General features: G+C 35.9%; 1 protein-coding gene and 1 long non-coding RNA gene across 7 annotated transcripts in view; one reads left to right on the top strand and one right to left on the bottom strand.

The window, feature by feature from the left end:
* The first annotated feature begins 1,669 nt into the window (after window positions 1-1,669).
* On the top strand, window positions 1,670-10,388 carry LOC125040840. The gene is made up of 2 exons (XR_007116229.1): window positions 1,670-6,702; window positions 6,744-10,388. It is a non-coding gene; the product is annotated as an uncharacterized LOC125040840 (long non-coding RNA).
* Window positions 9,299-15,000, bottom strand: part of LOC125040839 (heterogeneous nuclear ribonucleoprotein M-like) — a 32,620-nt gene continuing 26,918 nt past the window's right edge. For 5 of the 6 annotated variants that reach the window (XM_047635595.1, XM_047635596.1, XM_047635594.1 and 2 more), the window contains one exon: window positions 14,603-15,000. This exon is cut by the window's right edge and continues 521 nt beyond it. The gene's annotated coding sequence lies outside the window, so the exon portion shown is untranslated. Of the gene's footprint in view, window positions 10,032-14,602 lie in introns of those variants that run through there. The other variant, XR_007116228.1, reaches the window with a different exon arrangement.

A 15,000-nucleotide genomic window follows, 5' to 3' on the forward strand; every position in this document is an offset into this window, starting at 1 on the left:
TTAGTACAGAACATCAGTAAAAGGCCCAAAGGAACTTAACTGCTTGCATTTGATGATGATTCTGTAGGCATAATGGCAGTAAGTCAGTTTTTCCCTTTGCCCCAATCCTGTCAATGTGCTAGATGTTGATTCAGGTACAACAACCTCCACCTTAAACCCGAGTATCAGCATGTAGGGGTGGTTGTTCCAGGAGGTTTTCCCATGAAATTTTATGAATACCATCATTTTCCTGGATTAATTGCAAAATCCCGACATCCTTGTTGGGGGAATCTTGTAGGCAAAGTTTTGAAGTTTTTATTATAATATAACAGTGTAGGTGGTATTTACCATAAGAGTAAAGAGAATATAATAAAGATGAAAGATATTCTCATGGTCATCACCATAAATAATGACACATGTCAGACCAGTCAATTTGAAACCTATGTATATAACTTTTCTTAAGTTAAACAGATAAAGGTCTCTGGAATCTGTATATATTAAGTCATTTTCTTTTCATCTTTCTTCTTACATTTTTCTTTATTTAAACTGTATTATCACCTTTATTCAACTTTTTATAGGCAGTAAGAGTCAAAAGTGCACTTGAGCCACATCCGTCAAGCCCAAATGGGTACTAGGTGTAAATAATTGTTATTTATGATCATGCAGACAGCATTAGAAAAGCACAATATAAAGGAACATGTATCATTGACTTTCATCATTTCTAAAGACAAAAGGCTTCATTCTTTATAGTCAATTATATATGTATGTTTTTTTCTTTTTCTTGTGTGTGTTGGGGTGTGTGTGTGTGTGTGTGTGTGTGTGTGTGTGTGTGTGTGTGTGTGTGTGTGTGTGTGTGTGTGTGTGTGTGTGTGTGTGTGTGTGTTTGAGAGAGAGAGAGAGAGAGAGAGAGGGGGGGGGGGGGGGTTACGTGCGTGCTTGCAGACATACAAGTGTGTTTGTGTGTGTGTGTGTGGGGGGGGGGGGGGGTACATGAAAAAATATTTGTTATTTTAAAACCGCAGAACTAAAGGTATTAAAGCTTTTTCATATTGTGTAATAGTATTACTAGTTTGTAGGTTAGACATCAAGTGATGACGTGGGGTACAATAACATGTTATCTGTCAGTGGCACTATCGAAAGGGCCTCCTGTATCCACATTGAAGAAGTTAGAGTACTCTTTAGGTGCATCAGTAGCAGTGGCACAATACCTTATTCCTCTGAAGGCACAGTGGCTGAATAATTACATTTCAATAGCTACTGAAGCCTTTAATCATTACAACCTAATCAGTAACTGATTTATTGCCTTGTGGTCAGATGCTATGTTGCTGTGGTCAATATTTTCAGTATGAGAAAAACATAAGCAATCTTAATTGCATCAATCACACATGGATAGGTGGGTGAATGAATGAATAGATGGAAGGATTTTGTGTGTGTGTGTGTGTGTGTGTGTGTGTGTATGTATGTATGTATGTATGTATGTATGTATGTATGTATGTATGTATGTGTGTGTATGTAAGTATGTATGTATGTGTATGTGTATATATGTATGTATGTGTATATATGTATGTATGTATGTATGTGTATATATGTATGTATGTATGTGTATATATGTATGTATGTATGTGTATATATGTATGTATGTATGTGTATATATGTATGTATGCGTGTGTGCGTGTGTGTGTGTAAAAAAAATAGTGAAATAGTGACTGGTGCAAATGCACACACAAGTAAAACAAACAAGTATAATAATATTGTTTATATTTTATAACAAAGAAATATAGGTAGATTAATAATTATATATATATACATAAAAGTAATTTTGCTGAAGCCCTTGTTATTTTTCTAAGGATACACTCCATGGTATTTAACATTCTTGCACTGTGAGCATTAAAGCTTCATTCAACTTACAATACATAAGGAATATTTGACATTTCATATGTAAAACAGCCATCTACCAATCAATCCATTTCAGTTTTTCTCCTATGCTAAGTACATACTGAAGAACATTTCTGTAAATATGTTATTTCATTCTGTGATTTGCTTTCCTGTCAAGATCTCTTGTTCTCTCTTTATCTTTAACCCAATGCCACCGGGCATGGCATTTATGTACATGCCATGTCCACTGAGTTTACTTTATTAGTAGTTTTTAAACATAGATGGCTACACTTGTACTAAGTCACCCGTGAGCCAGTTACTAGTACTGCCTGTCTCACCTTACATTATCTTATATTGCTGTTACTTATGTCTAGTAATTATAATGTCTATAATACAAATAGCACCATAGATATCCATAGCATTAGTAAAAATAAAAGTTTTTCCTGCCAATTCAAGGAAAGGTCTATGGATTGATTCCTTTGTGGCTTAGCACTTGCAGAACCACCTATGTGCAGACATTTCACAAAAAAAAAAAAAAAAAAAAATGAGCACAGCATTTACCCGGCAGCATTTTGCTTTGGTTCTTTTCCGCGCTTTCCTTAGTTTGCCCTCTTTCTCTTATTTTTCTTTCTTTCCTGCTTTTTATCTTGACATATAGGTACTGTATTTATACATATGTAAGTATTTGAGACAGTCAAATACTTACACATATATTAATTGTTTGCTTTTATTTTAAGTGATATTAACAGTATGTATTTGTTTTGTTTTTTGTGTTCAGATTACGTTTGCATTTAAAGACTGTTTGCTTTAGCTGTAAAGAATAAGTTAGTTTTTATAAAGTGTAATATATATATGTTTGATTACATCTTGTACATTTTATTATTTGTCTTCTAAACCTGCCCAAAGAGAAAGGTATTGCTAAGTGAATGCAGTATTACTAGTTGGTCTAGTATATATTTGTTTATGTACTTAGTTTTGAAGTTGTATTACATACATTCAACTCTTTTACCAGTTTCCAGTGGAATTCAGTTTATCATTAGGGTTAAATGTATTTTATTAAGTTACACTTTTCATTTTTTTTGTTTTTATAAGAAAAAAATTAATATTTATCTGGTAATTTTTTAAATGATACATTGTTCCTAGATTTTAATATCTTAAGTGATAAAAGTTTTTGTCATCAGCAGATATTGGTTATAACAATGCAGAATTAGTACTTGCACAAAATTAGAATCTGAAAAAGGCACAAATTCAAAGGTCATATATGTTATTGTCTTTACCACTTAGAGCTCAAATTTGATAGCTTTAGTTGAATTTGGCATTCCATAGATCAGAGATCTGCTTTTAGAAGTCAGTGTGCTGTGTGGTACAGTGGTAGCGGTTTCATCTAGCATTATTGCTGATCCGCGTTCAATTCCCGCATGCTGCCAGTGGATGGTAACCCCAGCCATTCCTTGCACCCGGGGTAATTTATAAGGAAAATGAAACAGACAGGCCCTGGCGCCCATGGACCCATCAGCTACTATTAATCTTTATATGTTGCATAGATATCAAATGGCCTTGGTTGATTTGACACAATTCAAATTCTGCCAAACCTGTCACACACCAGTAATAAACATTGTAACGAATGGAATATAATTAAATTATTAATTTGATTATTTCAAAATGGTACTGTACTTGTAGCAACTGAATGATTTTAAGTAGGTACTTATGGATCAGTGAAGTCTTTACAGTACAAAAGAGAGGAAAACTTTGGGGTTGTAAACCACATATTATTGGTTTAGCATAAGCGTGAAGTCATATACATTTAGGTGTACCCAATGCCTCTACTTTTGTTCAAATAGAAAGGTTCAGCAAAAAGTTTACCAAAATTTTAAAACATTTTAAGTTCCAGCATTACTCCAAGAGGAAGATTTTTTAAAATTACAACATATCAAATCTGTTATCCAGTGTAATATGCCAATGAAAGGGATGCTGTTATCTGCAATATAAATATATATTACTTTAATAAAGAAAGTATAAAAACTTTTTAACCATTTCTTCTCCCCATTTTTCCAGGCTCACCATGGCCAATAGTGAAAATATTATACTCTTATTAGGGGTATTAAGACTTGCCCCTCTTCAACTACCCTATCTAAATTTGATTTCAATGGTTTCCGAACCCCTGCTTCTCCTTTGACCACTGATACTAATACCCCCTCCTCAGTGTTTGCTGTCAACCATCCATCATGAATCATCCACCCAGGTCACTACTCAACCTTCAGAATACACCCCTTCCTCTCTCCCAATAACCTCACCTGAACTAATTTTGCAGGGTCCCACACTTTCTGCTTTGACAACCTGTTCTTCCTCAGATGCATACATATCCTTCACTTGATGTAATACCCATTACTTAACCCATTCACTCATCTCCTTTACCCATCTTTAAACTTTTCAGTACTACTATAGAATGTTGACATATAGCAACTAACTACTAACTCAACCCCCTTCACTATCCTTTACTATACCTTCTTATAGTGCTACATGGCCTTAGATGTCTAGCACATTTATTTTGCTTTTAACCATTTACTGTTACCCCCAATCCCCTTATTACTATTCTTCATCCTTATTGTCCTCTTCCTAACAGTACTCCCTCTCTCCATACCACACCACTTCCTCCCGACCTTATCCTACTGCTTCCAAATATGAAGTATCCTTCTCTTCCAACAATGTCTACAAAAACAAGGAGGCAAAGTTTCTTTACACAGTCATTCTGATCATTCACACCTTTGTCACAATTAAATCCGAGTCCCAGGTTCGTTCATTATCTACCCTGACTGGTAAACCTGTTTCTACCCTGCCTCACTCCTTAATACTTGTACTGGAACTGTTTCCATCTCCCCGACTGATTGTCCTGTCTACAACAAAGGCTGGTCAAGAATATGAAAACAACTTATTTGCATGCCTTGTCAACTATGGTGTAGTAACAGTCCAGTACTATACTATTCCTCCCAGAGGCCAACCTAAGTCCTACATAATATTAACAAGATTACCTTCTGTAGACATGACCTCCCCCATGAAGTTTATGTTGGTGGAGTGTCCTGCCTTGTCTGACCATAACGACCCCTTCCCCGTCAGTGTCAGAAGTTTTAGCATTTTAACCACCCAGCCAAACACTCGCTCCACAGCCTGCTGCCCTCTATGTGCCCAACCTGGTCATGACCGTTCAAATTGCTCTGCTCAGTCACACACATGTGCCATTCATGATGGCTCCCATAATGTATTTTAAAGGGGCTAACCTGCCTACAAGCTCAAATGTGAGGTAACCATCCTCAGATTCAAACTAGGCCTCACTCTACGTGAAGCCAGACAAGAAGCATGTCGACAAGGTTATCCTCTTTTTTTACCTATTCCAAAACTGTACTTTGCTCTGCTCCCCTCCCATCTTCTCAAGAAGTCTCATCATCTCCCCCAGTATTTCCTCCCATTACCCCAAACCATCCTATCTCTACTCCATCTTTCCCTGTCAAATTCCTTTTCCTTCCCTGTCAAATTCCTTTTCCAATCTAAATCTACTACTTCCCTGGTGCCTACTGCTCCTCCTCACTCTACCTATCATACCAGACAAACTAAACATTCCACCCCATCTTATCTTCTACCACATCTTCTCCTACAGCTACCTCTCCCTCTGCTCTTCAGACATCTATTCCCTCTTCTCCTCCACATAAGAAAACCTTTGTTTATCAGGCTTCCCCACCTAACTCCTATCCAGAAACTCTTGAACACATCCAAAACTTCCTAAACATGACCAAGAGAATGGTCCACTCCTTCATACACCCTCTATTTCTATTTGCTCTACATTCAAAGTATTTGTCAATATCCATCCTCCTCCTCCTCCTCCTCCTCAAGTTCCTCCTACCCCTCTTCCTCCCACTCTCCCAAAACACACCCCATCCTCTCCTCCTCCATGTGCATGACCATTCCCTCTTTCTTTCCCATTACCACTACCACCCAGATGCTCACATGACTCCTTTATGTCACAACAATGTACTTCTCCAGATACTTCACCACCTTCCCACTCCCAAATCTCATTCACTGGATTATTCTCCTACATCTATCACTACCATGTCTAACCATTGCCCTTTGATTGTTTCATAATGGCTCTGTAGTTTTCCTCATACAGTGTTACCCTTCCTTCCACACACACACTCCATTTGATCTGATCACCCTGTACCCTTAACCCCTTCTTTTACAAATCCTCATCACATTCCATTTGCTCCTCCTCTATACCCTTTTCACTACCATTCTATCCTCCAGCATTCCACAACCTTTGACATCTAACATCTTGTCCTAAGTTTTAACTCCTTTCCACCCTTTTCGCCACATTAATGTATTGAAAATTTTCTGCCGCATCAATATCAAAACTTATGCTATTATGACCTTTGATGGCCAGCACATTAAGTAAGAATTTAATTACCACTGGCTCGGCAAGCTTGTTTTTACTTTGTTTATAGGTTGGAAAATAATATTGGGGACTATTTTGTATTTTATTGCTTTGTATGGTTCAGACCATCACATTTCTAGCCATGGTTATTATCCATAACAGACTTTAGGAAATCACAACAGCCTACATGAAAACAAACTCAGAGAAAAGCTTTTCTACCACTGGGTGTCTACTTGTCTCTTGTTGAGTAATCTCTAGCACTTACTTTGTTTAATTTCCATTTGCTTAACTCTAGGTTATGTATGAATATTTCAAATCGAGATGGTAACCAATGTGAACAAACACCAGCCAAAAACTCCTAAATCCTAAACATAGGACAAGTATTTGGTTGGTATTTGTCAATGAGACTGCTTCAAGAAACATAACTGGTCTATGAAATGGTTCAGAGAATAATGCTGGTGAGAATAAGGTCTGTGAAATGGTTCAGAGAATAATGCTGCTGAGAGTAAGATCTATGAAATGGTTCAGAATGCTGGTGAGAGTGAGGTAAGCTGTAACAGCAGCTTTTACTTAGTGGATACCGAATCAGTTTTACAAGCAAATTTAAAGTTGTGTGGATCATTTCTAGATTTATGAACTTTATCATCTCATGCAATTGCACTTTATGAATAAAATAATTATCTTTAAAATGGTATTAGATATTATATTCAATCATTTTTTTAGAACCCTTGCATTTTCACTTTGGTAACCTAGGGTATGGCAAAACGGGTAAATATGAGTTAATGATTTGGACAGAAGAAGGGGATGAGGAAGAGGAGAAGAAAAGCCCCTGCAAAATTAGTTGAGGCAAGGGCTGAGGTCCAAGGTAGGAGTGATCCCTAAATCAGGCCCCAGTCCCCACCTCCTAAACCCCCCCCATGGCAATGAGTAGCAAGGGATGGGGGGGAGGAGGGAGAAACCCTTTAGTAGGAATCAAACTGGAGACAGCAGTTTCAGGGCTGTAACGTGGGAAGAAAGCCAGGGGAATACATTCACTGTGATCTATTTGAAACCTCAGAAGCATTCCAGTGAAATATATTAGTTTGATTTTAGATCCATATAAAGTTTGAAATAAGTTTTCTACTGCAATGTCTAATCTCAATTTTCTTGTTTCAGATACAAACTATACAAAGATTTTGAATCAGTGCAAGAAATTTTTGTATGAGAATAGTTCATGTTAACCATATTTTTTGTTTTGTTTTGTTTTGCAAGTGTGCATATTTATCTAATTTAACATGTAACTTCTTAACCCCTTACTGACGGATAAAGAAAAAAAAAAAAAATTATGCTCTGGAGATTAATGGCAATGAGCCGACTTTGAGCGCATGAGTTCACTACATCAAGCCGAACCTCCGGCTCATAGCACTTTGGCATGTTGCTGTGGCGTGCAGCCACACTCCACAGATCAAGTTTGCTATGACGCTTCAGCGCGGCCTGTCAGTATGGGGTTAAAATGATACACATCTTAATCCAGTGCGACTCTTCTTGTATCACATTTAGACACATAATCATGCTATCCCTTTTCCCTTCCTTCTTCCAAAGTTCTATTCTCCTCAGCCTATCTTTGTAGTTCATATTAAACATAATTGCTGCCAAGACTGATGCTTGAGGTACTCCACTAGCTCCCCATTTCCAAGTAGGGTACTTCCCTCTAATTGTGGTGCTCATCTCTTTCCTGGAGGAAGTCTTTCATTCATCCAAGGAATTCACCTTTCACTCCACCTAGGTGTTCTAATTTCGAAGTCTAAAGTGGGACAACAAGAGTGAAGAGTAATGTGGGAAGAATGGATAGAAAATGAAGAAGACTGTGCAGGAAGAGACTTATTTGGAGGATGTTGGGGAGAGATGTGTATTCTGAGGGTAAGTAATGGCATGGGTGGATAATTCTGAACAGATCAAGGTGACAGCAAGCAGTAAGGAAGATGTACAAGTAGCATTGGTTGGAGTGGTAATCAAAGGAGAATGGATGGTCGGAAAACCAGGCAAGTTAATTTGAGAGAGGCCTCAATGCCCCTAATAAGGAAAGTCTTTATTATTGGCCATGGTTAGCTTGAAATATGTGGGAAAGATAAATGGTTTACCCTCAAGATCCCTACAAGTGGTATTGGCTAGATGATATACCAAGGAAATAAGTCTATGGCTCCTCAAGGCCTTTCAGTATTGACAATGCCAGTTTTTCATCTTTTCAGCATGGCTCTTAAACCTTAGGGAGTGGAAAGAAGAGGCTGGAGAAGAAAAGATTATGCTAAATTTATTGAGCTGAGGGCTGAGCCCCAGGGAAGGAGCAATCCCCAACATTGGGCTGCAGCCCCTGCAACCCCCCCTCCACACACACACACACAATAATGGGTATAGGATTGGAGGGAGGATTGAATTTGAAATGTTAACTGTAAAGATGTAAACATTTGTTCATCACAGTCCCTATGAACCCAGTTATGAGATTCATCTAGTTTATCTGGTTTAATCATTTAGTAGGTCTTTTATTTCAGTACTTGAGTGCAAGGTTTCTAACATTTTGATTGTAAGATCTCAAACAAACACAAAGTGTCTTAAGATCATGTACACATTCACCTCCTTAGTATAATCAATGTTATCTCTGATAGTAATTTGAACTCTACTTTCAGTCTTACTATTTACATCTTTAAAGTACCTTGGTTGATTTGCACATTTTTCAATTATATCATTTTCTAAGTCAATCTTTGCCTCATTCCTGGCCTCTATTCCTACTTTATAACTTTTACCTATTATATGAGATCTGACTTCTGGACCTATAAATAGGAGCTCCTTACTTTCTCATTTCCTTGTTTTTCACTGAAGCACTTTTGGGCACTTGCTTCAGTTTTGAATTTTGGTACAACTCTGTCTTGTAGGTTTTACAAGACTGAGTACTGAACATCAAAGTTCTCTTCATCCCAGCTTGTTACATGTAAACATCAATTCTTTTGTAACAATATTGTAAGGTTTAGTGGAAATTAAACCATGAACTGAATTTTGTCTTTTTATTTTTTCAAGTTGGAAAAAAATGTACATCTCTTGAACTAGCTACTCTACAACTAAAGCCCTAAAATATTTGATTTCTATTACCAGTGATCTCAACTGAATACGCGAAATATAAAGAAGAAAATGTATGAACTTTTACTTTTCCTCTAAAGCTGACTTAAATCAAACAAATTACAAATGAAGGACTTAAAATTCTACATACTAGCTGTTGCAGTTGTCGGAAATTATTGATCATACTATTTCTAGAATAGTTTACGAAGAACATGTTTCAACAGGAACTTACTATCTTCGAAAATAATACACTTTATGCCAATATATGATATATGCCAATGTCCAATGTTCTGTGAAGCACAGTTCAACCACTGGTACTTTATTTGATATTTGATATTCGACATTTGACATTTTTATACTCCCACATATAGTACTTGAAGCTACCAATTGGATTTTTAATTTTCTTAAACCAAACTTGCGTGATCAATCTCTAAAGAGTATCATTATTACCACCCCATTAATACATTTTTGAAGTGACCCTCTTTCACTGAGACTAGTAGTGTGTTTGAGGAGCTAAGTACAAAGCACAAGCTAAACTGGATTCTATAATAAACTAACTGCACTAACTTTCATCTGCCTACACCTAAACTACTAAAAACAAAAATAGCAACACCCACCATTGGCAATCATTTCTGCTCTCACTCACCTGCTTCGATCCAGTGCTTACCTGAAATGACACACAAGAATTAGTGTTGAGTCCCTTCATATACTAACAACAGCAACTTACTGAGAATATTGGCATGATAAAAAATTATTTGAGGAATCATTCTCCATAAAATAAAATCACACATTTAGCATCTAAAAGTGTTTGGACATTGTAAAAGCTTGGTGAATTTGTAAAACATCTGGATGAAAGCTGTGCAAGATTACAAACCTTCACTTGTTGGAAGTTCACTAACAAATGAATTAATAACCATGAGGAGCATGGGTCATATTGCAAAGATACAAAGGGTAAAATTATAACAAGATGTATAATACTCATTTCTAAGCAAGCACTGAGTGAATAAATGACCCAAAGTAATTACAAAAAAAAAAAAAAAAAAAAAAAAAAAAAAAAAAAAAAATCTAGTCAAAAGAAATGCCACTGTTCATGTTAAAAATAACATGTATGAACCAAACCTGAACATCAACTTTCAAAAAGTAATAAATGTCTAGAGTAAAACCATACACCAACATTTTACTCATGAGCCCACCTCTCCCTCTGTCCACACCAAGAGTACTAGTTTCATACTCTACTGCAACTTTCAGGTACACTTCAGTAATTCTAATACTTGGAGTTGCAGTCATGCCAATAAATAAAAGAGTATGGCACAGCTAACTGTTTTTCTTTCTTCTATGGACTACACTGGATAGCTAATAATGATGGTAACAAGAAATACCATTTTACTGCACAGCTGAATATCAACCAGAACAACTTGTTATCATCACCATCACCTTGCCTAACTCACCAGAACCCAATCAAAAGCAAAAGAAAAAAAAATCTTTAGTCATATCACTAAGAAAGTTAATAAGTTTCAAAATTACAGTCTATTTTAACAGAAAAACATGCTTCTCACGGACAAATATTGCACAACGTAAAACGCACTCAAGTGTGGGAGTACAAAACAACCTTTCCACCAGGAAGCATCCACTAACTGAATGTGTCAGTATGGACTCTTGTTTCTAGCCCATACTGCTACAATCCAATGTGTTTGATCTATAATTCAAATTTAACTTTTTTTTCTTTTTTTTTATTCTTTACTTTATTTTTCTTGTTTTACCTCCTACATGGAATAATCTACTATCTCATACTATGTATTGTCAAAGTACTTGCTCAACATAACAAAACTAACTCCTTCATTTTCATAATTCCCATAACAAGATCCTTCCTTACAAACACAGCAATAGGCCCCTCAATCACTGACTTTTACATTTTGATTATACAATCAAATCGACAACTACTTCAGGGCATTCAATACATCCACTTGCCAATAATATCGCTTAAGGAGGTTCGCGTATAACCAAATCCTTTTCTTTATGAATGACAAAGTTCTTGGTTTATCAGACAAAACAAAAGCTGTTATCCTTGTCTTACCAAATCAATAAAATATGTTAGTAAAAGATTCAAACATCAACTTCCCAAGGAGCTTTGCTTCTAGCAAATTCAAATAATAAAACAATCACAAGCTACTGATCTATCATAATCTGAGTAACAACCACCTTCTCTTCACCTTGACTAATCTTGTCCTCCTTACTCAAAATAAAAATAATAATAAATTCTCAGTATGATTTCCAAAAATAGACAAAAGTATGACATTAATTCTAATTTTTTCAATAACTCTCCCTTCTGCAACCTAACAAAAACTTTTCAATGTATATCTGAGAAATGATAATCCAATTAAATTATAGGTTTAACCTTCAATATCAAATGAACAATGCATAGTAATTTTCACACACAATTGTGACTTCATAAGGCATAGGTGAACACATACAGCACACACGCAGAATGCCAGAGCACAGGAGAGAGAGGGGAAGAAAACAAAAGGCTGTAATGAATGAAAAGCAAAACAGAAAGATCACAATTCCTTTACAATAATCTCCCAGATAGAGGAACCTTGCACATGATGCTACTAAAATTTTTTTTTTCTCAGGAGATAGAAAACAGACGTGAGCCTCCTTAAAGAATACATTTATATATAGCTTCATTTTTAATTCATGAAATTGCAACCCATGAATAATTTCCCTTGTACAGAAATATAGTCAAACAGGGAAACACGCTAAAGAAAATAAATGATGACTAAGTGCCACGTTAAAAAAATGCAGATTCATCAAAATATTTTGGTAATACTACACAGAAAAAGAAGAAAAAAAACATCTTGTTCATCTTGCAATAAAGTCCAATGAAAGCTTCATCTGAATACACTTATCTAAATATGTTAAGATCTAGATGAAGATCAACTGTAGAGAGGTCTATGCTAATAGTATTTGCAAGTTCTCAAGGAAAAAGTACATCAAACTGAGAAATTACCTTAAAAATTTGCTTTGACTTAATATCTTTACTGAGAAATATAATGAAGGAGTTCCTTTATTTTGGGTAAACCATTTCATGCAATAACCCATTCAGTTCATCTAATTTCTTGTATGCAGTAACTTTGCACTATAATCGTCAAAGAAAAGCAAGATTTACATGCACTCTGGGTGTCAAGAATCATTTTGCAATGTGAATGAGATTTTTATGCAATTAAGTTCAGTTGAACCATATGTATATTGGTTAAAATCTCGATTTTTAAATATCCACACCCACTTTTCATACATTCAAGCAATGTATGCTCTTGAAATCAAAGGGAAACACTTAATGAAAAATAAAAAAATCGAACGAAAATTAAGCTTAAATAGAAGGCTTTGCCATAATCAGATTAAATTGTATGCAAAATTTCAGATGCCAGAAATCACCTAATGGAGCTCTGCAGTTAAATTACTTATAGCACCAACTGGATAGAGCAGCAAAAACCAGCTAGCACCACCAATCTCAAGAGGCTAGATTTTCTCCCACTTTGATTGTAGAGAAAAGTCCATGAAAGAAAGGGGGAAAATAATAAAAAAATACATATATGAACTATAAATATCAGTGCCCAATCCACTCAGCAGTTTGTGGGTCCACTATTTTCCCCAGACAGACACGACCAAAGCTACAAAACATAGCATGGCTTACCAGTCGCAGTCCAACTTGTTCGAGGCGAGACCAACTCCCCGACACCAATCTTGCTGGAACGGGCGGAGCCTTCCAAGGACAGTGGCGGCAACCTTCAACACACAGCGGCAACACCACCATGCAATCTCGATGAAAGGCTACAGGGCCCTTTTCATTTCACAATAAACTTGCTTCACCTTCTGACCACAGCAACAGTCTAGTTATCAACATGCATGGAAAATCTCAACATTTGCACCAGTCTTCTCACATTTTGGCCAAAGATGTATTCACAGAATGAAGAAAAACCTTTCCCATAGCATTTGTCTCTTACTGCTTCTCACCAAATATTACTCAAGGGGATATTTAACATATATAACACCTGTTACACTGTCTTTTTGATAATACCACTAACACCATAAAAAATCTATATTACAATACTCTACCACCTGCAAACAGTTAAATGCCTCAATATTGAGTGATATTCACTTAAGATGATCTGAAGCTCTTCATTTTCATAATCTGAAGTTCATATAGGGAAAGATGGATATATTGGAAAAAAGTAATAAAATCATTGATTACAGCTCAGAGGCTAGGTACTAATAATACACTTCCCAATATGACTAGTGTAAATGTAGTGTGCATCATGTAATTTACAACTATCAAGTCAACCTTCAGAAAAAAACTGATCTTCCCCACACCTTTGTGTGATTATTGACTCCACCAGTATTTCAACAATACTAATATATCTCTTCGCAAATGACCAGTGCCTCAAAACAAAAAAATGCATCCTTCTTGGAATTATGACATCTGCAATATTCGGTTCTGCAAAATTCCTGAAATAACCCCTCATACAAGAATGTGTTTGGTTACTGAATTATATCGAGTACCTGAGCAAGTGTTACTAAATCAAAATAAATAATGGAATGCAAAGGCTTGTTGTGTATAAGCGCAAGCACTTTGTCAAAGCAAATAAGACATTCTTACGTTGTTAAAAATCATATAAAATATATCTTTGGATACAAGAAAAAGGGAGGATGAAAATTGCAAAATCAAAGTGCTTGTCTTATCACTGAAACTACTTCAAGGATAAGTAACTGAAAAGCTTTAACCAAACACATCCTCAACTGAAGCTACAAGAGAAGAAGGAAGGTGTTTTGATAATTCCCAAACAAGGATTATCATCACTAAAAGCCACACCAGTGACTTGAAGGGACACTCAACAAAGGACTTCACCTCCCAAATCAACCAATAATAGATATAAAAAATATGCATGATATCACCATTCTTCTCCCATCTGAAAATGCACATCTGTAGCACAATATCTGCTAGTTCTAAATGGCACTGAATGGAGAATTATTATTATTATAAAAAAAACTAAAACAAAATGCATATTTGAATTCTGACCAATATTTGGTAGACAGTATAAACTAGTATTTACGTTTGGACTCACCATTTTATTCACTGAACATTATGTGCTGACACGAGATCAAACCAAGAGACATAACAACAGCAATTACTGGGGGGTAAAAAAATCAGTCAAGAGGACAACAAGAAAAAACAACAGCAAAGAAGGCCCACTGCCCATTTATTGGCTAATTACATCATATCATCATCTATGAACAGGTACAATGATCCAGTTATACTAATTCCATTATCTTTCAATGACACCAGAAAATTTCCTTTCGACAATTATATCTTAAAATATATTTCAAAAGTGCAAAACACATCCTATGAAAGGACCAAACAATATGAGCTATGACTTTAAGATACGAGAAAGTAATGTAAAATAAAATAAACTCTCTTATGTATTTCCAGAAATGACAGCAAGGACAGTTATTTGATCTATTTACTGACTTACACATGTATCTTAAACGACAATCTTTCTCTTCAATCTTTGGACAGCTAAATACCTGTACCAATACATGAAGTAACTATCAAAAGATCCAGCACAGACGCAACCACCTCC

The sequence above is a fragment of the Penaeus chinensis genome, chromosome 29, assembly GCF_019202785.1.
Source record: "Penaeus chinensis breed Huanghai No. 1 chromosome 29, ASM1920278v2, whole genome shotgun sequence".
Taxonomy (NCBI): domain Eukaryota; kingdom Metazoa; phylum Arthropoda; class Malacostraca; order Decapoda; family Penaeidae; genus Penaeus; species Penaeus chinensis.